Here is a 21,763-nt window from a genome sequence, read left to right on the forward strand (position 1 = left end):
ATTTACGCGTCGTCGTTTGACAACTGTCAAACGACGACGCGTAAATTGACTGCCTCGGCAAAGAAGTGCAGGGCACTTCTTTGCAACGTAATTTGAGCCGTTCTTCATTGAACTCAATAAAGAGCAGCTCAAGATTTACGAGCGTCACAGACGCCTCGTATATTACGAGGAGGAGCATTTACGTGTGAAACGAGGCAGCTGTTTTCTCTTGAAAACAGTCTGTCTTTTCACACGTAAATGCCTGCTATCGTGTGCACATACCCTAACTTCCACAGGTTCTTGGAAGGTACTGATTTTCCTTGCGTTGACTCAGGTGGTGGGAGTCTTAAGGGCAATGCTCCCTTGGAAAAGTATACAAAATAGCTCTCCTCCAGAAGGAAGAAAACGGGTAACGCGTAGGTCAATGTCCAACCGTTTATAGAGCTTTGAAACATGACTCCAGTTTATAGCCAAACCAAACACACCCATCTGTTAACAGCACTGTTCTGGAGTTGTTGCACTCATCCGTAGAGTAGGGTTCTTGTTGAGAGATGTCCTTGAAACCGCTCTTAGAAGATACCGATTCTGCTTGCGGAGATGCAGCTGGTAGGGAGTCAAAAGGCAATGCTCCCTGGGAAAAGTATGAAAAATAGCTCTCCTCCAGAATGATGAAAACTGTCTGTCCGTAAACCTATAGGTGGCTACCAGATATTGATTTACAGAGCTGTTTTTCATTACACAGATGGTGTCATTACAGGGGTGGTCACCCAGCATTTCACAGACCCTGAATGGTACATAAATCTGATTTATTTATTTTTTATGCAGAGTTACATCCCTATTCTCCTTAGTCTTTTTCAGTGTGCCAGAAGTCACTGCTCTGGAATACAGAACAATAGGGATAAACTGTCCTATATGTTCCACCCAAATAGAAGAATGCATTGAAACTGAACAGAAGAAAATGGGATTATGGGAGAGACGGGAAATGGAGTTTAAATGGTAAGATGAGTTAAGTGTTTTTATATAACACATATCACCAGGTAGTATCTGCATATTTATGAAAGACCACCTTAGTCTTCTGAACTCTTAGTTTTCCGACATGTCTATTTCTCCATTGTGAAAAGGTTAAATTTCATACATCAGAAAAAAATCAATGAACCAAGGGCTACACGGCCTTCAGTCTGTGAGTGATCTGAATGAAGAGCAAACCTACTATTATCATATCATATCACATCTGCTAAGCCTCAAACCTGTGTTTCAGGCCTGGTTGTCATAAAGCTGTAATTAAAGACGGTATTATTAACCTCTGATCTGGTTGTTTCTAACTTTTTGGTGCTTGAATCTGCTACACAGGTCTTGAATTGAATATAAAGAACCCTTCATATTGTAAGCAGATAGAATTTCAATCTGCTGACTGATCATACTGCTTGTTATACTATAAAATGACTTGGCACATTATCTGCCAGTTCTCTGCTCTTTTACATCATATACAGATGTTCTACATCTGTATCCTGTATCTGCCACACCAATGAACACTAAGTCAGAACTAATATTGATAATCCTATTTTGTCTTAGAGGGACTAGAATAAAAAAATATATAAATCTAAATGTTTAACATTTTTATATAATGGAGATAGACCCCTTTAAATCAGGGCACACACCCTTCTGCTGCAGGTCTATCTAATGGACACTAAATAAGAATTCATAATCATATTTCGTCTTAGGCCTCATGCACACAACCGTTAAAAATCTTCATAATTGCGGACCGTAATAAGGTCCGCAATTACGGAAACGTCTGGTTCTATTGGCCGCGGACACCTTTCCGTATCGCTACGGATAGGTGTCCGTGCCGTAGAACTGTGGCGGAAATTATGGAGCATGTCCTACTTTTCGTTTTTTCTGGGCCGTGCTCCAATACTTTGTATGGGAGAACGGCCCGCCCGCCGGCTGTGATTACGGGCATGGCCATGTGCATGAGGCCTTAGAGTGGACTTGAATAAAATAAAATCCAATCCAAAGCAACATGGACCCATATTTCAGTATTATCCACTGTTTTTGTATCAAGGAAAAATGCATAAAAATGTACGACTTTATCTAGTGTTTGTGTCAACAACTTTAATACAATTTCTACTCCTAAGGTCTCATTTTCTTTTGATCTATTTGCAGATTGGTCTTCTACAAAGAGGAGTGGAAGATATCATGGAGTAAACCATGATATTGTTAATGAGTGTGGTTACTTACAGACAGAAGTCAACAAAATCGAAACGCAGGGCAGATGTCAACAATGAAGTGTCAGACGTGAATTTCTGAGATAATCCAACACTGCCTTTTATATTTAATAGATAGTTGAAAATTACAAGTTAAAGGGAATGCGTCATCAGAAAATGACCTATTGTTCAAATCAAGTTCATATGTAAAAAGTGTTTTTTTAAGAATTTTTTGATTGTTTTAATTTTCTATGTCATTATCTATATTAAAAAATAATCGTAAAAACTTTCAGTTTTCACTCTGGTCACTGATCGTCACAATAGACTGGCACTTCCTGTTCTGTAAAGATCACTTCTCAGCAGTCATCTCATTATCATCATAGGAAGGATTACGATGAAAGGGAACACCTATATGTAGAGATAATATAGGATCCACCATTGATAATAGGTGATGGACACAGATCCTCTCCTATCCCTTCCTGCACAATGATCTCTACACCAATTACAGAGCATGACTAGAAAACTCTCCCATAGAAGTCAATGGTTCCAGACAATTGTTTCATATAGTCCATGTGGCTGCTGTAAAGCATATCTCTAAATGCTGTTAACAGCAGCTCAGGCAAGATGGCTGCCCTTATAATCATCTAAAGGAAATAAAATTAAAAAATCTACAATCAAAAAATAAAAACAGATTATAAAAAACAATATGTTTCACTATCTGGTTTTGAATAGTAGAACCAAATATATAGGTCATGCAGTCCCTTTAAGTTATTTCATTAGCTCAGTCCCTTGCATGCAATATCAGAGAAAGGAGGCAGCTGCTTTTAGAGTGGTAGTGGACCCCTAATCTACTGGGCCCCTGGGGAGCAGCACAAGCTACACAAATAATACGTCCGCCCCTGCGCCATACCTTAGTAAAAAATCTTCTAATAAGTCAGGGGCTTGCCATTTGCATAGAGAATGTGCTTTATTGCACTGTCCTACATTTATCTTCTTATTTCTGTCAGGTACATTGTTTTTTATAAAGACCTTGTGTGGATCCAAATCACCATCTACATCAATGTTCACATACAAACACCTATAACTGCTGCTATTCAAACTATTTAGGATGTGGCTAGATGATGATCTGAATCCACATAAGGTCTAAACTTTGCAATTACGAGTGGGTTTAAACACCACACTCTTGTTTTCTCACATAGTGGGGCCTTTGGAGAGGGATCCCTGTATAGGTTCTAATCAAACCTTAAAATAAAGGATTCAGTCAAACTGCGCTGGGCCTATTTTCTCCAGGAGCCCAATAGCAATCACATGGTCTGCCTCTATGGAACATACATACGCCCTTGTAGTTAGGCAAATTTCATGTAATTTTTAAACTTGCAAGAAGCAGCCTGGCCTAGCCAGTGTATCCTATCAGAGATTACGTTTTCAAATACAGCAATACGACATATTACATAGAATTTTGTGTACATAGTCACGCAAGGTCCTCAAGGGTACAACTATATGGGGTAAACACCACTCCACAGCTTAATGTCCCACTTGTCCCTCACTCAGGCTACAAATTAAGCATAACACATACCCCAAACAGTCCACACACCCAGGAACACTAATGCTGCACCACTTATTGAATATTGGCGATAAATCCCAGCACGACACACAACGTACTCACAAGTACATACTGCAGTCTAGAGTCAGGTAACATGGTAAAGCCACAACTTGCACTCTATGGAGACATTTTAAGGCTCTTTAGGACAAAGGGCAAATCTATTAAAGTTTTAGACTTACATATATGAACAGTGCTTAAGAGGTACAAACAGGGGCGGATTAAGGGTACCATGGGCCCCGGGCACTTTTTCAGGTCTGGGCCCCCACCGAACTCCGAAGACGCTGCACCATATATATTTGCAGATTTCTGTTTAGGCGGCCACAGATATGGCACGGTTTTAATTTAGCTGTAAAAGCAGAATGAGCCATATAGAAGAAAGGAAGCAGAATACTTTGAGACACTGAAGTGGTCAGGAGCTTTATAACTTTTTTTATTTTTACAACAATGGAGTGGTGTGTGAAGGATTATTTTTTTGCGGGAGGAGTTATAGTTTTTATTGACACCATGTAAAGTACCATATAATGGGTGAATTGGAAAAAACTGAGATTCCTACATGGTTTTTTGGGTTTCGTTTTTACTGTATATATTTACCTTCTCTTAAGGTAAAAGTAGATTTAACATATACTTTTACCTTAAGAGTAGGTAAATATATACAGACCCAGAACCAAGCTCAGCACATATATACAGCCCCAGGACCAAGCTCAGTACATATATACAACACCAGAACCAAGCTCAGTACATATATACAGCACTAGAACCAAGCTCAGTACATAAATACAGCACCAGAACAAAGCTCAGTACATATATACAGCACTAGAACAAAGCTCAGTACATATATACAGCACCAGAACCAAGCTCAGTACATATGTACAGCACCAGAAGAAATACAGTTAACTACAGAGATCATTTGCAAATTCAGTTTAAACCCTGCTGTATAAATTTGTACGACATAAAACGACAACTCCCAGTATAGCCTGAACAATGGTTAGGATATGCCGGGAGTTGCTGTTTAACAAAAAAGAATGCTACCATCCGTTATCTCGCTGCAGATCATACAGTGACTACAGAACTGATCAGTCACAGGGAGAATAAACATTTACATTGAAAGACTCACAGGTGAAGTCTCAGATTCTTTTTCGTTCTTTTTCTCTTTTCTTCTCCATCCGGTCCAGACCTCTATGATGACTTCTCTCGGGCACGGCCCATTTATGCAGTTCACAGCTCAGATGTCTTCGGCTCCTCACTTTTCGAACATTTCCGCACCTGTAAACTAAGATAAAATTCTCATTATGCCACACTCTATGCTCCTAAATATAATAGTGTCATACAATGAATATAATAGTACTATACACTTTACTCCTGAATATAATAGTATTATACACTGCGCCCCTGAATATAATAGTACTATACACTGCGCCCCTGAATATAATAGTACTATACACTGCGCCCCTGAATATAATAGTACTATACACTGCGCTCCTAAATATAATAGTACTATACACTGTGCCCCTGAATATAATAGTGCTATACACTGCGCCCCTGAGTATATATATATATGTATGTGTGTGTATGTCTGTGTATATGTGTGTATAGCAGACAGCATATCTATAGCACAACGACCCTATAAACTATGGATAGGATTAGATAGAGTGGCTCAGCACAGTATCACACATGATAGGATTATATACAGTAGCTCAACAGACAGTATCACACATTATAGGATTAAATACAGTAACTCAACAGACAGTATCACACATGATAGGATTAGATACAGTGGCTCAGCAGACAGTATCACACATGGTAGGATTAGATATAGGGACCAGCTCGCTGACATTGCAGTTCCAGCGTAGAAAAGGTAAGTATAAGAATTGTTTTGCTTTTTTATGTGTTACTAATTATTTTTGTGTGTTTGTGTTATTTTACAGGTTCGGTTGTTGGACTACGTCAGATTCGAGGACTACTTCAATGACAGCGTTTTTTATTCTCAATAAAATGGTTAAGGTTGTGTTTGTTTTTTTATTTCAATAAAATACTTTTTCTATGTCCTTGTATTTTTTTAAACTTTATTATTACCGCCTTATTAATAGCTGCTGGCTGATTGACAACATCCATTACTAAGGCGAGGCTTAATGTTAGCAGGCGCAGAGGCTAACACTAACCCCCATTCCCCCGATACACACCGCTACCAGTGGTACTGGGAAGAGCCGGGTACGAACCAGTACCCCACCATCTGTAGTGATCTGTAGTGATGGTCGGGTACTGGGTCAGCCACAGGCTGGTAATATCAGCCTGGGAAAGGCCAAAAACAGTGACCCTTCCCCTCCTGGTAATGCTAGGCTGCTGCTGTTGTATCTGGCGGGGTCCCCTCCATTTTTCATAACCAGACAGATACAAGAAAGCAGCAGCAGGTTAACATTACCAGGGGGGGAAGGGCCACAGATTTTGGCCTTTCCCAGCCTAATAATACCAGCATGCGGCGGCCCCATTACCCGACCATCACTACAGATGGTCAGGTACTGGATCGTACCCGGCTTTTCCCGACACCCCTGATGGCAGTGGGTACCGGGGTAATAATGGGGGTTAGTGATAGCCTCTGCACCAGCTAACACTAAGCCTCGCCTTAGTAATGGACGCTGTCAATCAGCCGACGGCCATTACTAAGTCGGTAGTAATAAAGTTTAAAAAAACAAACAAAGACTTGAAAAAATATTTTATTGAAATAAAAACCACCCAGACAACCCTCATTAACCATTTTATTGATAATAAAAAACGCCGCCATCTAAGTAGTCCTCGAATCCAACGTAGTCCAACGACCGAACCTGTAATAAAACACAACAAAAACGATTAGTAACACATGTGGTAGGCTTAGGTACAAGGCCCATGTGTGATACTGTCTGTCAAGGCAGGCTTAGATTCAGGGTCCAGCAGACAGTAATCTTAAACAATACATGTGGTAGGCTTATATACAGGGCCCATCAGACAGGATCACACATGGGCCATGTATCTAAGCCTACCATGTGCTTATGTAAAATGCTTAGATACAGGGCCCAGCAGACAGGATCACACAATCTGCAACATCGTAGGCTTAAAGGGATTGTCCAGTCCCTAAACATTGATGGCCTATCCTCAGTATAGGCCATAAATAGCTGATGGGCCCGGGTCTGTCTCCCGGGACCCGCCAATCACCTGTTTTGAAGGGGCCGTAGCGCTGGTACGACAGCTGCTTCCCCTTCATTTCCCTTACTGGCTCACACTGTGAATCGCCGACACGGATTCACAATGTGAGCAAGTGACCGGAATGAAGGGGAAGCAACAGCTCTCGTACGAGCGCTGTGGCCCCTTCAAAACAGGTGATTGGCGGGGGTCCTGGGAGTCGGACCCCACCAATCAGCTTCAAGCAGACAGGGATATTAAACGTACCCTCCTCTTCAGCCGAAGCGGATATCCTGACTCTATCCAGGATCAGGATGCAGTGCGTGGCGCATAGTGTTGTGACGTCATGCGCTGCGCACCGGAAACAGGAAGGTAAGTACTGTAGTTACTATAGTAATGGGCCCACGGCTCCAGTTACTATAGTAACATTTTATTGATGTAGTGCGGCCCCTATAGCTACGCCACTGGTTGGGTGAGAGGTCCCGCTTCACTCCGCTTCTCTGAAATGGCTGTAATTTTAATAGCTGGTAAGGGAGAACCGGGGTGAACTGGGCCCCCTTCCAGCCTCAGGCCCCGGGCACTTGCCCAGATTGCCCTCATTATAATCCGCCCCTGGGTACAAAAGAAAAATAAAGAAATAAGAGTATAACATAAATGTACAAAAACAGTTGCAAAAATAACTAGGAGAAAGAACAGAAAAGTACAATAATTTTACAATGTCTTTCTGTGTGGTAAAGGCCTTTGTCTGCTCCCAGGGACATGGGCAGCAAACCTACAAAAGTTTAATTCGATTAGGTCCCCAACTTGTGGTAGATAGAAAGGATGGTCCTCCTCCCTCGGTCAGCCCTCTGGGAGGATGCTTCATTACCAAGGCATTAGTATACCTAAAAGCTGCCTACCTTTTCCACTGGCAATTAAGAAACAGTGAAACCTCTCCAAAAAGCTACCCTTTATCCAGACCAAATTTATTGTGACAGATTTTTAAGTTCCATCATATAATATGCATACTGGCAATATTCTTTGAGTGTACCATCCTCTTGAAGACCTTTTTTTAATGCAATTCTGGGTTCATAGAAGTTTCACTGCATTATGTAATGTTACACCATCCCCATATGGAAGACGTTCCATTGACAAGAATAAGTTTATAAATCATATTTTATCCTGACGATCACATACATACTAAACACGATGGGTTTGTACGTAACAGAAAGGCAGGAGATAATAAAGCCGGAGCTAGCAGTATTACAGTTCGTCGTTTATACTTCATGGAAAACTTGAGACATAGATACCAAGGTTCTGGTAATTACCCAGAGAAGAAAAGCTTAAAAGCATATTTAACTAAATCTATTAGCAGATATATTTATCAACTAGACTTCCTTACACAATTACAACAGCGAAACACCTTAGAACCACTACACAGCCAGATGTTCATTGTATTACAAAAAGAGAGGTCTGGGCTAGGGGTGTTTATCGTGGCATGCAGTTTGGGAGTTCGGAGTTGGCGCCGGAAATGGATGTTTGTGACATAATTTATCACTTTATCTCCAGATTAGGGTATGGAGAGATTACAAAAACATTCAAAAAAATGACATCCCAAAAGTCTAGTTTTACTACAGATAGGTCCAGGGCTGATTCCTCTTTTCACGTCTAGATTTCAGCACCACTCTTTGTAGACAGCACGTCCTCCTATCGGAACTTTCTGCAGAATTAAACAGCACACGCAGCCTTGTGGCTGGAAACGCAGTGACCATTGTAAACTACACATTATTGAACTGAGTACCAACAAAGTTTCCTCCGAAAGGCCAGTACCAATCCAGTATAAGTGCCACATTTGCTAAAAGTTTTGGCAGCAGTGTAGAATATGAGAATTTGTAAGGTACAATATTCACCTAGACAGCATTGTATTTGCATTTCACACATAGGAAACATTAGCTATGCTGCAGTTAGCATACAGTATGTTCACACTTTCCAAGCTAATTGTAGTTGTTGTTAGTGTATGAAAAGGAATAAGTCCTTTTGGTTAGAATAAGCTGCACAAAATTGACTGTTTTATTGACCTATGCATTGCTCAAGCATATTGACAGCAGGCATATTCACAGTTATTGTTAGTACTTATAAATGAAGTCTTCAAATTATCCGCAGACATATTCTGCACACACAAGTCAGATGTAGCAGAGCTCTTTTCATATTTATTCTCCATATTGGACTTTTATTTTACCCCACAACTGTAATGACAGGGGGGTAGGGAAACAGACAGTGAGCCCTAATCTACCCACCACTCAGTCCCTGCCTACTTGCAACGACCCGCCCTAGGCGACGGGGTACAACTGGGCGACGGTCCCTACGCTCAGTAGGTGCACGACAGACCAACGGACAAGGGGACACAAGCAAAGGGAAATGGGGCAGTTGCCCACGGCAACACCGTGAGCAACAAGAGAGGTGAACGAGCCGAGTCAAACCAGGAATGTACGAGGTACCAAACGCAGAGCAGGAGAGTAGTCAGAAAGCCGGGGTCAGTATGAAGCAAGGTCAAATAGCTAGGAGCTGCAGCAAGGCAAGGAAACCACACGAGAAGAATCACAAGCAAAGGAGGAACAGGAAAGGCAGGTATAAATAGACAGAGGGCGGAACTAGCTCCATCTGGCCAGGCTGCGATAGGCTCTCCCACTCCTAAGCCTGCCATCCTGAGTGGTGGAAGATGGAGTCAGTCTCAGAGACATAGAACCAGGTGCAGACTGATTACCCATGGGCGTATACACAGAAGTGCCTGGCAGATCCTTTACAGTACCCCCCCTTTTATGAGGGGCCACCGGACCCTTTCTAAGTGGACCTGGTTTATTGGGGAAACGAAGGTGGAACTTCCTGACCAATACCCCAGTGTGAACATCCCGGGCGGGTACCCAAGTCCTCTCCTCGGGCTCGTATCCTCTCCAATGGACCAGGTACTGAAGGGAGCCTTGGACCATCTTGCTGTCCACAATCTTGGCCACCTCGAATTCCACCCCCTCAGGGGTGAGAACGGGAACAGGAGGTTTCCTCGAGGGAGCCCAGGACGGGGAGCAGCGTTTAAGGAGGGAGGCATGAAACACGTCGTGTATACGAAAAGATGGCTGCAACTCCAGTCGGAAGGAGACAGCATTGAGGACTTCAATGACCTTATACGGCCCTATAAACCGGGGAGCAAACTTCTTGGACGGGACCTTAAGGCGCAAGTTCTTAGATGATAACCACACCAGATCCCCGACCATAAACAAGGGGTTAGCAGAACGTCTTCCATCAGCCTGAGTTTTTTTGTATACTCTGGGACGCCTCTAGGTTCTTCTGAACCTGGGCCCAGACTATGCACAGTTCCCGATGAACGACCTCTACCTCGGGATTGTTGGAACTACCAGGTGAAACTGAGGAGAACCGTGGATTAAAGCCAAAATTACAGAAAAAGGGGGAGACCCCTGACGAGTTACTGACCCGGTTATTAAGGGAAAATTCGGCGAGGGGAATGAATGAGACGCAATCATATTGACAGTCAGAGATAAAACACCTTAAATATTGTTCTAGAGACTGATTAGTTTCAGGATGGAAGGCAGAGGAGAAGGACAGATCAATCTCCAACTTTTTACAGAAGGCTCTCCAAAACAATGAAACAAATTGTACCCCTCTGTCCGAAACAATATTGACAGGGACCCCATGGAGACGCAGGATGTGTTTGACAAACAAGGTAGCTAACGTCTTAGCATTGGGTAGTTTCTTGAGGGGCACAAAGTGGCACATCTTACTGAAGCGGTCTACTACCACCCACACCACCGACTTGCCTTGAGATGGAGGCAAATCGGTGATAAAATCCATGGAGATATGTGTCCAAGGTCCCTGGGGAATGAGCAAAGAACGTAGTAAGCCCGCTGGTCGGGACCTGGGAGTCTTGGGCCTGGCACAAACCTCACAAGCGGCGACGTAGGCCTTAACGTCTTTAGGCAACGCAGGCCACCAATAGCTTCTGGCAATGAGGTGTTTGGTACCCAGGATGCCTGGATGACCAGATAGTGCGGAGTCATGATTTTCCCTAAGTACCCTTAGCCGGAGTTGCAGGGGAACAAACAGCTTGTTCTCAGGAAGGTTCCCGGGAGCTGAACCTTGAACAGCCGCAATTTCAGAGACTAAATCAGAATCCATAGAAGAAACGACTATAACAGGAGGCAAAATACAAGCAGGATCTTCCTCCGAAGGAGGGCTGGCCATGAAGCTACGCGACAGTGCATCGGCCTTAATATTTTTAGACCCAGCCCTATAGGTAACCAAAAAGTTGAATCTGGTAAAAAATAGCGCCCATCGAGCTTGTCTCGGATTTAGCCTCCGAGCAGATTCTAGGAAAACCAGATTCTTGTGGTCGGTAAGGACCATTACCTGGTGCCTAGCCCCCTCCAGGTAGTGGCGCCACTCTTCAAATGCCCATTTAATGGCTAAGAGTTCGCGGTTGCCAATATCATAGTTACTCTCAGTGGGCGAAAACTTCCTGGAGAAGTAGGCACAGGGACGGAGATGGGTGAGGGACCTGGTACCCTGGGACAAGACTGCCCCCACTCCCACCTCGGATGCATCAACCTCCACGATAAATGACTCCATTTGGTTGGGCTGGACCAGCACCGGGGCCGAGCTAAAGCACTTCTTAAGGACCTCAAAAGCCTGGCCAGCCTCAGGAGGCCAGTGGAGGAGATCAGCACCTTTGCGAGTGAGGTCCGTAAGAGGCTTAGCGATGACCGAGAAGTTACCAATAAATCTCCTGTAATAATTAGCGAACCCCAAGAAGCACTGTAACGCCTTCAGGGAGGCAGGTTGGACCCATTCCGCCACAGCCTGGACCTTGGCGGGGTCCATGCGGAATTCATGAGGAGTGAGGATTTGACCCAAAAATGGTATCTCTTGCACCCCAAACACACATTTTTCGGTCTTAGCAAACAGTTTGTTTTCCCGAAGGACCTGGAGCACCTTCCTGACATGCTGAAAAGGATCTGCCAGGCACAGCTTCGGGGTTAACTCCCAGAACTAATCAGTCAGCACCTGAGAATACATCCCTGAGACTGACTCCTGCTTCCACCATTCAGGCTGGCAGGCTTAGGAGTGGGAGAGCCTATCGTAACCTGGCCAGACTCAGCTAGCTCCCGCCCTCGGTCTATTTAAGCCTGCACTTCCTGTCCCTCGGTGCTTGTGATTCTTTCCTTGTGGTTTCCTGGCCCAGCTACAGCTCCTGCTATTTTTGATCCTGCTCCATACAGACCCTGGCTTACCGACTACTCTTCTGCTTTTCGTTTTGTACCTCGCACACTCCTGGCTTGACTCGGCTCGTTCACCACTCTGGTTGCTCACGGTGTTGCCGTGGGCAACGGCCCCTTTTCCTTGCTTGTGTTCCTTAGTATGTTTGTCGTGTTTGTCGTGCACTTACTGAGCGCAGGGACCGCCGCCCAGTTGTACCCCGTCGCCTAGGGCGGGTCGTTGCAAGTAGGCAGGGACAGAGTGGCGGGTAGATTAGGGCTCACTTGTCCGTCTCCCTACCCCCTGCCATTACATAATCACAAGCCCATACCTAGTCTACCCCTGGTCCCTGACACCACTATGGACCCCCGTGAGACCCTGGCTCAGCAAATGCAGGGTCTCTCCCTACAGGTCCAGGCCCTGGCTCAGAGGGTCAAGCAGCCTGATGCTACCCTGGTAGTTCCCCTCACCGCACCTCTTGAACCCCACCTCAAGTTGCCCAACCGGTTCTCAGGGGACCGGAGGGCTTTTTTCTCCTTTCGGGAGAGTTGTAGGCTTTACTTTCGTTTAAAGCCTCATTCCTCAGGTTCTGAGAGCCAGCGGGTGGGTATAATTATGTCCCGGCTCCAGGAAGGGCCCCAAGAGTGGGCCTTCTCCTTGGCTCCTGACGCCCCTGAACTTTCCTCCGTTGATTGTTTCTTTTCTGCTCTCGGACTTATTTATGACGAGACTGACAGGACTGCCTTTGCCGAGAGTCAGCTGGTGACCTTAAGTCAGGGTAAGAGACCTGTTGAGGAGTATTGCTCTGACTTTCGGAAGTGGTGCGTAGCTTCTCGGTGGAATGACCCTGCCTTAAGGTGCCAGTTTAGGTTGGGTCTGTCAAATGCCCTGAAAGACCTGCTAGTTAGCTATCCCTCTTCTGACTCCCTAGACCAGGTTATGGCTTTAGCGGTACGACTTGACCGACGTCTCAGGGAACGACAACGTGAACGTTTATGTGTTTTCTCCTCCGACTCCCCCATGATGCCTCCCGAAGCTCCGTTTCTTCGTTCCTCCCCGAAAGATTCAGAGATACCTATGCAACTCGGGGCCTCCGTGTCCCCCCAACAACGTAGAGAATTCCGCAGGAAGAATGGTCTCTGCTTCTACTGTGGGGACGACAAGCATCAAGTGAACAACTGTCCTAAGCGTAAGATTGCAGCCAGAGAACTTCCGCGTCTAAGTGATCATTGGGGAGGTCACTTGGGCGCACAGGTATTTCCCGTAAATATGAAACGTACTAAGATCTTGCTTCCCTTTCAGGTCTCTTTTGGTGGTAGGTCTGCTACCGGCAGTGCCTTCGTGGATTCAGGGTCCTCTACTAATATCATGTCTGTGGAATTTGCTATGTCCCTTGCTATGCCTCTGATTGATTTGCCTAAACCTGTCCCGGTAGTGGGTATCGACTCCACTCCTCTTGCTAATGGTTATTTTACACAGCATACCCCTGTTTTTGAACTCCTTGTTGGCTCCATGCATTTGGAGCAATGCTCTGTACTGTTGATGCAGGGATTATCGTACGATTTGGTTCTAGGTCTTCCCTGGTTGCAGTTGCATAATCCCACGTTTGACTGGAATACTGGGGAGCTAACCAAATGGGGTAATGAATGTTGTACGTCATGTTTTTCTGTTAATTCTATTTCTCCCCCTAAGGAGGCGAATACGCTACCCGAGTTTGTTCAGGACTTCGCTGATGTTTTCTCTAGGGAGGCCTCCGAAGTGTTACCTCCTCATAGAGAATACAATTGCGCTATCGAATTGGTACCAGGAGCTAAGCTTCCTAAGGGTAGGATATTTAATCTTTCTTGTCCCGAACGTGAAGCTATGACAGTGTATATCCAGGAATCCCTGGCCAAGGGTTACATTCGTCTCTCTTCTTCTCCGGTAGGTGCTGGCTTTTTCTTCGTGGGGAAGATGGATGGTGGTCTTAGGCCATGCATTGACTACCGTAGCCTGAATAAGGTCACGGTAAGGAACCAGTATCCCCTTCCTTTGATTCCTGATCTCTTTAATCAGGTTCAGGGGGCCCAATGGTTTTCTAAATTGGATCTACGGGGGGCGTATAACCTTATTCGCATCAAAGAGGGGGATGAGTGGAAGACTGCGTTTAACACGCCCGAAGGCCATTTCGAATACCTCGTCATGCCCTTTGGGTTGTGTAATGCCCCTGCGGTCTTCCAGAATTTCATAAATGAGATTTTGAGAAATTACCTGGGGATTTTTCTGGTAGTGTACCTTGATGACATACTGGTGTTTTCCAAGGACTGGTCCTCCCACATTGAGCATGTCAGGAAGGTGCTCCAGGTCCTTCGGGAAAACAAACTGTTTGCCAAAACCGAAAAATGTGTGTTTGGGGTACAGGAGATTCCATTTTTGGGTCAAATCCTCACTCCTCATGAATTCCGCATGGACCCCGCCAAGGTTCAGGCTGTGGCGGAATGGGTCCAACCTGCCTCCCTGAAGGCGTTACAGTGTTTTTTGGGGTTCGCTAATTATTACAGGAGATTTATTGCTAACTTCTCGGTCATCGCTAAGCCCCTTACGGACCTCACTCGCAAAGGTGCTGATCTCCTCCACTGGCCTCCTGAGGCTGTCCAGGCTTTTGAGGTCCTTAAGAAGTGCTTTGTCTCGGCCCCGGTGCTGGTTCAGCCCAACCAAATGGAGCCATTTATCGTGGAAGTTGACGCATCTGAGGTGGGAGTGGGGGCTGTCTTGTCCCAGGGTACCAGGTCCCTCACCCATCTCCGCCCCTGTGCCTACTTCTCCAGGAAGTTTTCGCCAACTGAAAGTAACTATGATATTGGCAACCGCGAACTCTTAGCCATTAAATGGGCATTTGAAGAGTGGCGCCACTTCCTGGAGGGGGCTAGGCACCAGGTAAAGGTCCTTACCGACCACAAGAATCTGGTTTTCCTAGAATCTGCCCGGAGGCTAAACCCGAGACAAGCTCGATGGGCGTTATTTTTTACCAGATTCAATTTTTTGGTTACCTATAGGGCTGGGTCTAAAAATATTAAGGCTGATGCACTGTCGCGTAGCTTCATGGCCAGCCCTCCTTCGGAGGAAGATCCTGCTTGTATTTTGCCTCCAGATATAATCATTTCCTCGATCGATTCTGATTTAGTCTCTGATATTGCTGCTGATCAAGGTGCAGCTCCCGGGAACCTTCCTGAGAACAAGCTGTTTGTTCCCCTGCAATTCCAGCTAAGGGTACTTAGGGAAAATCATGACTCCGCTCTATCTGGCCATCCAGGCATCCTGGGTACCAAACACCTCATTTCCAGAAATTATTGGTGGCCTGCGTTGCCTAAAGACGTTAAGGCCTACGTCGCCGCTTGTGAGGTTTGTGCTAGGTCCAAGACTCCCAGGTCCCGACCAGCGGGCTTACTGCGTTCGTTGCCCATTCCCCAGAGACCTTGGACACATATCTCCATGGATTTTATCACCGATTTGCCTCCATCCCAAGGCAAGTCGGTGGTGTGGGTGGTGGTGGACCGCTTCAGTAAGATGTGCCACTTTGTGCCCCTCAAGAAACTACCCAACGCCAAAACGTTGGCTACCTTGTTTGTCAAACACATCCTGCGTCTCCATGGGGTCCCTGTCAATATTGTTTCGGACAGAGGGGTACAATTTGTTTCATTGTTTTGGAGAGCCTTCTGTATGAAGTTGGGGATTGATCTGTCCTTCTCCTCTGCCTTCCATCCTGAAACCAATGGCCAAACAGAGAGGACTAATCAATCTCTAGAACAATACTTAAGGTGTTTTGTCTCTGACTGTCAATTTGATTGGGTCTCCTTCATTCCCCTCGCCGAATTTTCCCTTAATAACCGGGTCAGTAACTCGTCAGGGGTCTCTCCTTTTTTTTGTAATTTTGGGTTTAATCCACGGTTCTCCTCCGTTTCACCTGGTAGTTCCAACAATCCCGAGGTAGAGGTCGTTCATCGGGAACTGTGCACAGTCTGGGCCCAGGTTCAGAAAAACCTAGAGGTGTCCCAGAGCGTACAAAAAACTCAGGCTGATAAAAAACGTTCTGATAACCCCCTGTTTATGGTCGGGGATCTGGTGTGGTTGTCGTCTAGGAACTTGCGTCTCAAGGTTCCGTCCAAGAAGTTTGCTCCCCGGTTTATTGGGCCGTATAAGGTCATTGAGGTCCTCAATCCTGTCTCCTTCCGGCTGGAGTTACCCCCGTCTTTTCGGATACACGACGTGTTTCATGCCTCCCTCCTCAAACGCTGCTCCCCGTCCTTGGCTCCCTCGAGGAGACCTCCTGTTCCCATCCTCACCCCTGAGGGGGTGGAATTCGAGGTGGCCAGGATTGTGGACAGCAAGATGGTCCAAGGCTCCCTCCAGTACCTGGTCCATTGGAGAGGATACGGGCCCGAGGAGAGGACTTGGGTACCCGCCCGGGATGTTCACGCTGGGGTATTGGTCAGGAGGTTCCACCTGCGTTTCCCCAGTAAGCCAGGTCCACTTAGAAAGGGTCCAGTTGCCCCTCATAAAAGGGGGGGTACTGTAAAGGATCTGCCAGGCACAGCTTCGGGGTTAACTCCCAGAACTAATCAGTCAGCACCTGAGAATACATCCCTGAGACTGACTCCTGCTTCCACCATTCAGGCTGGCAGGCTTAGGAGTGGGAGAGCCTATCGTAACCTGGCCAGACTCAGCTAGCTCCCGCCCTCGGTCTATTTAAGCCTGCACTTCTTGTCCCTCGGTGCTTGTGATTCTTTCCTTGTGGTTTCCTGGCCCAGCTACAGCTCCTGCTATTTTTGATCCTGCTCCATACAGACCCTGGCTTACCGACTACTCTTCTGCTTTTCGTTTTGTACCTCGCACACTCCTGGCTTGACTCGGCTCGTTCACCACTCTGGTTGCTCACGGTGTTGCCGTGGGCAACGGCCCCTTTTCCTTGCTTGTGTTCCTTAGTATGTTTGTCGTGTTTGTCGTGCACTTACTGAGCGCAGGGACCGCCGCCCAGTTGTACCCCGTCGCCTAGGGCGGGTCGTTGCAAGTAGGCAGGGACAGAGTGGCGGGTAGATTAGGGCTCACTTGTCCGTCTCCCTACCCCCTGCCATTACACATGCTCAATGTGGGAGGACCAGTCCTTGGAAAACACAAGTATGTCATCAAGGTACACTAAAAACACCGAAAAAGGCCATACTTACAAATGGACACAGCCAGGTCTGGGGATCCTTGTCGTGGATTGCGAGCTTGCGTCCTTTTGGCCAAAATGATCACTAATACCCCAGGTATTTTTCATTATTACTTATATTCGCTTCTTTTGGACACAGCCAGGTCTTTGATGCTGGGAGAGCATGGTGTGTTGTTGTTTGGCCTAGCAAGCAGGGTAGCCCGCTCTATGAATTATCAAGGCGTCACAAATAGGCTTCTACCTGGCTAGTCACGTTGCGCCTCATGACTTACACACTATTCCTCCATGTTTCACACACTTGCATCCCATTATTCATTTATTTTTTAGGCACTTCACTCATTACTGCCCCCTATATTTCACTCACATTATTACACTTGCACATACACTATTCATTTATTATTTCTTACTACACATCCCATGCACCACATACCACTCCCCTCAAGACTAGTGGGAGTGGCTATTATTATTTAAAGCACCTGCTCACTCGCCTTCATCAGCGTTTCAGACCTGGCTGTGTCCATTTGTAAGTATGGCCTTTTTCGGTGTTTTTGAATAAATGTCCTTGTTTTTATCTGTTTTGTCTGTACATCAGGAGCTTTTCGCTCCAGTTAGGGACTCGCAAGTCTGGGGATCCTTGTCGTGGATTGCGAGCTTGCGTCCTTTTGGCCAAAATGATCACTAATACCCCAGGTATTTTTCATTATTACTTATATTCGCTTCTTTTGGACACAGCCAGGTCTTTGATGCTGGGAGAGCATGGTGTGTTGTTGTTTGGCCTAGCAAGCAGGGTAGCCCGCTCTATGAATTATCAAGGCGTCACAAATAGGCTTCTACCTGGCTAGTCACGTTGCGCCTCATGACTTACACACTATTCCTCCATGTTTCACACACTTGCATCCCATTATTCATTTATTTTTTAGGCACTTCACTCATTACTGCCCCCTATATTTCACTCACATTATTACACTTGCACATACACTATTCATTTATTATTTCTTACTACACATCCCATGCACCACATACCACTCCCCTCAAGACTAGTGGGAGTGGCTATTATTATTTAAAGCACCTGCTCACTCGCCTTCATCAGCGTTTCAGACCTGGCTGTGTCCATTTGTAAGTATGGCCTTTTTCGGTGTTTTTGAATAAATGTCCTTGTTTTTATCTGTTTTGTCCGTACATCAGGAGCTTTTCGCTCCAGTTAGGGACTCGCAAGTCTGGGGATCCTTGTCGTGGATTGCGAGCTTGCGTCCTTTTGGCCAAAATGATCACTAATACCCCAGGTATTTTTCATTATTACTTATATTCGCTTCTTTTGGACACAGCCAGGTCTTTGATGCTGGGAGAGCATGGTGTGTTGTTGTTTGGCCTAGCAAGCAGGGTAGCCCGCTCTATGAATTATCAAGGCGTCACAAATAGGCTTCTACCTGGCTAGTCACGTTGCGCCTCATGACTTACACACTATTCCTCCATGTTTCACACACTTGCATCCCATTATTCATTTATTTTTTAGGCACTTCACTCATTACTGCCCCCTATATTTCACTCACATTATTACACTTGCACATACACTATTCATTTATTATTTCTTACTACACATCCCATGCACCACATACCACTCCCCTCAAGACTAGTGGGAGTGGCTATTATTATTTAAAGCACCTGCTCACTCGCCTTCATCAGCGTTTCAGACCTGGCTGTGTCCATTTGTAAGTATGGCCTTTTTCGGTGTTTTTGAATAAATGTCCTTGTTTTTATCTGTTTTGTCTGTACATCAGGAGCTTTTCGCTCCAGTTAGGGACTCGCAAGTCTGGGGATCCTTGTCGTGGATTGCGAGCTTGCGTCCTTTTGGCCAAAATGATCACTAATACCCCAGGTATTTTTCATTATTACTTATATTCGCTTCTTTTGGACACAGCCAGGTCTTTGATGCTGGGAGAGCATGGTGTGTTGTTGTTTGGCCTAGCAAGCAGGGTAGCCCGCTCTATGAATTATCAAGGCGTCACAAATAGGCTTCTACCTGGCTAGTCACGTTGCGCCTCATGACTTACACACTATTCCTCCATGTTTCACACACTTGCATCCCATTATTCATTTATTTTTTAGGCACTTCACTCATTACTGCCCCCTATATTTCACTCACATTATTACACTTGCACATACACTATTCATTTATTATTTCTTACTACACATCCCATGCACCACATACCACTCCCCTCAAGACTAGTGGGAGTGGCTATTATTATTTAAAGCACCTGCTCACTCGCCTTCATCAGCGTTTCAGACCTGGCTGTGTCCATTTGTAAGTATGGCCTTTTTCGGTGTTTTTCAATAAATGTCCTTGTTTTTATCTGTTTTATCAAGGTACACTGCAAGAAATACCCCCAGGTAATCTCTTAAAATCTCATTTATGAAATTCTGGAAGACCGCGGGGGCATTACACAACCCAAAGGGCATGACGAGGTATTCGAAATGACCTTCGGGCGTGTTAAACGCAGTCTTCCACTCATCCCCCTCTTTGATGCGGATAAGGTTATACGCCCCCCGTAGATCAAACTTAGAGAACCATTGGGCCCCCTGGACTTGATTAAAGAGATCAGGAATCAAAGGAAGGGGATACTGGTTCCTTACAGTGACCTTATTCAAGTTACGGTAGTCAATGCATGGCCTAAGACCACCATCCTTCTTCCCTACGAAGAAGAAGCCAGCACCTACCGGAGAAGTAGAGGGGCGAATGTAACCCTTGGCCAGGCATTCCTGGATATACCATCTCATGGCTTCACGTTGGGGAAAGAAAGGTTAAATATCCTACCCTTAGGAGCTTAGCTCCTGGTAACAAATCGATAGCGCAATCGTATTCTCTATGAGGAGGTAACACTTCGGAGGCCTCCTTAGAGAAAACATCGGCGAAGTCCGGAACAAACTCAGGTAGCGTGTTCACCTCCTCAGGGGGAGAAATAGAATTAACAGAAATACATGACGTCAAGCATTCATTACCCCATTTGGTAAGCTCCCCAGTATTCCAGTCAAACGTGGGATTATGCAACTGCAACCAGGGAAGGCCTAAAACCAAATCGGACGATAATCCCTGCATCAACAGTACAGAGCACTGTTCCAAATGCATGGAGCCAACAAGGAGTTCTAAAACAGGGGTATGCTGAGTAAAATAACCATTAGCAAGGGGAGTGGAGTCGATACCCACTACCGGGACAGGTTTAAGCAAATCAATCAAAGGCACAGCTAGAGACATAGCAAATTCCACAGACATGATATTAGCAGAAGACCCTGAATCCACGAAGGCACTGCCGGTAGCAGACCTACCACCAAAAGAGACCTGAAAGGGAAGCAAGATTTTATTAAGTTTCATATTTACGGGAAATACCTGTGCGCCCAAGTGACCTCCCCGATGATCACTTAGGCGCGGAAGTTTTCCGGCTGCTTATTCTTACGCCTAGGACAGGTGTTCACTTGATGTTTGTCATCCCCACAATAGAAGCAGAGACCATTCTTCCTGCGGAACTCTCTACGTTGACGGGGGGACACGGAGGCCCCGAGTTGCATAGGCATCTCCGAGTCTTCCGTGGAAGAGCAAAGCAACGGGACCACGGGAGGCATCATGGGGGAGTCAGAGGGGAAAACACAAAACCGTTCAAGTTGTCGTTCCCTGAGACGTCGGTCAAGTCATACCGCTAAAGCCATAACCTGGTCTAAGGAGTCAGAACAGGGATAGCTAACTAGCAGGTCTTTTAGGGCGTTCGACAGACCCAACCTAAACTGGCACCTTAAGGCAGGGTCATTCAACCGAGAAGCTACGCACCACTTCCTAAAGTCAGAGCAATACTCCTCCACAGGTCTCTTACCCTGACGTAAGGTCACCAGCTGACTCTCGGCAAAGGCAGTCCTGTCAGTCTCGTCATAAATGTCCGAGAGCAGAAAAGAAACGGTCAACGGAGGAAAGTTCAGGGGCGTCAGGGGCCAGGGAGAAGGCCCATTCTTGGGGCCCTTCCTGGAGCCGGGACATAATTATACCCACCCGCTGGCTCTCAGAACCTGAGGAGTGGGGCTTTAAGCGAAAGTAGAGCTTACAACTCTCCCGAAAGGAGAGAAAAGTCCTCCGGTCCCCTGAGAACCGGTCAGGCAACTTGAGGTGGGGTTCAAGAGGTGAGGTGAGAGGTACAACCATGGCAGCGTCAGGCTGGTTGACCCTCTGAGCCAGGGCCTGGACCTGTAGGGAGAGACCCTGCATTTGCTGAGCCAGGGTCTCAAGGGGGTCCATAATAGAGTGAGGGACCAGGGTAGCCTAGGTATATGGGCTTGTGATTATGTAATGACAGGGGGGTAGGGAAACAGACAGTGAGCCCTAATCTACCCACCACTCAGTCCCTGCCTACT

The 21,763-nt window shown here is 45.9% G+C and overlaps 1 long non-coding RNA gene across 6 annotated transcripts in view; it reads left to right on the top strand.

Annotated features, from left to right (window-relative positions):
• The window catches only part of LOC142652910 (uncharacterized), an 854,242-nt gene extending 851,772 nt beyond the window's left edge, over window positions 1-2,470 (top strand). For all 6 annotated transcript variants that reach the window (XR_012847983.1, XR_012847981.1, XR_012847982.1 and 3 more), the window contains 2 exons: window positions 828-975; window positions 2,143-2,470. This is a non-coding gene — a long non-coding RNA (uncharacterized LOC142652910). The remainder of the gene's footprint in view (window positions 1-827; window positions 976-2,142) is intronic.
• The last annotated feature ends 19,293 nt before the right edge of the window (window positions 2,471-21,763 follow it).

Source organism: Rhinoderma darwinii, chromosome 5 (genome assembly GCF_050947455.1).
Source record: "Rhinoderma darwinii isolate aRhiDar2 chromosome 5, aRhiDar2.hap1, whole genome shotgun sequence".
NCBI lineage: Eukaryota > Metazoa > Chordata > Amphibia > Anura > Rhinodermatidae > Rhinoderma > Rhinoderma darwinii.